This window comes from Atractosteus spatula, chromosome 26, assembly GCF_055471065.1.
Source record: "Atractosteus spatula isolate fAtrSpa1 chromosome 26, fAtrSpa1.hap1, whole genome shotgun sequence".
NCBI lineage: Eukaryota > Metazoa > Chordata > Actinopteri > Semionotiformes > Lepisosteidae > Atractosteus > Atractosteus spatula.
This window is the reverse complement of record NC_142731.1, coordinates 984,783-987,267: the sequence shown is the minus strand read 5'-3', so window position 1 is coordinate 987,267 and position 2,485 is coordinate 984,783.

Sequence of the window (2,485 nt, the reverse complement as noted above, 5' to 3'; positions counted from 1 at the left end):
ACACATTTACCGTGGAATAGAGTCAAGCCGGTATCCCTACACAAACCTTCCCCTTGTCTATGACATTACCCTTCTGAAAGCCTACCTAGTTACAGTCACCATAGATCTTCAGTCCACATCCTCTTCCTCCTGCTGCTCCAGGACGAGCTGTGAGGCACGACTTCACTTACTGGGGTCACCAGACAGGTTGTCACCCCTAAAACGAGGCTTGTGCTCCATGGCAGCAAGCGCCAAGCATTTTGTTATTGTACAAGTTCAGTAGGGAAAACCATGGTAACAGTGTTGTAAACATGAAGGGACTTCTGTGGTGCAGATCGAGATAATAATTTAATAATATCGTAATAATTTTACAATTCACTGTGAAGAACCATTTACCATAACAGATAAAAATGACAAATATACCATATTTCATCATTTTTAATTTACTTTGATGTAGTCTTACTGCATACAGTACTGTTGCGAGTATTCTAAAGTGTTTCATTTGGACTATTAATATTTTAGATCAAATGCAAAAGCTCTATCAACTTGTGGAAAATCAATAGAAAATAAGGATAATTATGTTTCTCTTCTTGCAGAAATTAGCTTAGCATGGCTACAGAACAGTGATTTCTGTCAGTTTCACAGAACACAGCCAAATAATTCCCCACCAGAATTCTGGTGTGCTCACCCTAAACTGTTCAAAAGAGAAGGATTATTACTGAACAGCCTGTAATCCCAGAAGTGCAGTGTTAATTAGTGGAGGAGACCTGATGAAATGCACAGGGAGTGCTGATGTCCTGGGGGTCCATTAGACCTCCCCTGTTTTGGTAGATGTAGAAACTGTGATACTGTCTTCACAGAGAGCTGACCCAGTGTGGCATGTGCTTAACAATAAGTATCTGGTACCTAGAAATAAGCAATAACTAAATATAGATATGTAAGCATGTTGCAGTATGCTGATAGTATTGCAGTCAATATTATTGAGGCTACACATACAACATTATCTATCCACTTTCTAACCACTTTATCCAATTCAGGGTTGCAGGGTAGCTGGAGTGTATCCCGGCTAATGACAGGCATAAGGCAGGATACACCCTGGACGGGACACCGATCTATTACAGGGCACACACAGACATTCACTCGCACTAGGGGCTGTGGGAGGAAACCAGAGCACCCAGAGGAAACATGGAAACATGGAAAGAACATTCAAACTCCACACAGACGGCATCCTAGGTCCCAAATTAAACCCAGAGGATTCGCACATGCTGACCATTGTGCTGCCCTCATCCTACAGTTCTCTCTCAATATAATTTGGTCTGGAGTGAAATACACTAATACATTCTATATGCAGAATATAGGCGAGTGTGATACAGTTTCACTCCTTTCCTCTCCATGAGTAACAATGTTCACAGCTGTCAATAATCACCAAAAAGACAGCCTATTTAATATCTTGTACATATTCGTGAACTAATAAAAAGTGTTGTTTCACTTATGCGGCATGCAATGGGACGAATGTTCCTTTTGGGACTCTCCAACAAATTTACCTGTTACTGAGTAGGGTGCATTGTGCCCCCTGTGTGGCCTTAAGTAAAATATGTGTCCCCTATAATCCAAATAAGCCAATGTGGCCTCTTTATACAACTAAGAATGTGCTAAAATGTTTAATGACACAACGACTATGCCGGCGATATTTTACTTTAGTAGATGAAACGAAAGCCTCGTCAAATAAAATGAATAATCCAACAATAAACTAAAAGTGGATTTAGTAGTGGAGTCTATTTGCACAGATTTAGATTGCAACAATAGGTCAGTAGGGGGCAGCAAATCTCCCCTAACAGCCAAGGAGTCGCAATGAAGCGCATTGCTCCAAACGTCGGTGTGCTTCAGGTTGTTACTGTCCGCTTTCGTTAGGTTTTTTGTCCAGGCGTCTTTTTCGTACGACCGGCCACCTATTTTCGCCTATGAAAAGAGACAGGTTCAGCAGAGTGTTCCGGAGGCCAAGAAACCTACTTTACTATGTGTCGTATAAAAACTTCATAGTGTTCAAAGACAAAAGCCGGTGTGTGCGACATCTTCCCTTTCGCTCCGCGCAAAACTTGGGTCTAAGAAAAAGTCTCCCATAAAACGAAAATCGTCTTCCTCTCGTGAATTATAACTTTACAAATTTCCCATCAAATTGCCCAGCGCGGAAACAAGCGGAAAGCAAACACAGTTGCAGATGTTATTTAAATACATAACGTTCATTTAAACGTTAAGAATCACATATTGTGTAGCGCACGAAAAACGCGAAATTAATTTCCCAGATGGGAAACGTTCTCTTCCACGTCGCTATATAGCAAAGCCTAATTTATGGCGGTTGTTAGCCCAGCCGCGGTACGCGGGGGAGTATATTCTTTCATTTAGAAGGGGCCGTTTTCCTTTCTCTCGTTTCCAATAGATCGGCAGGCGCAGTTTGCCCAAGAGAGAAAAAGCCTCTCTCTCTCTTTATTGGCTTCTCTCCGCGCTG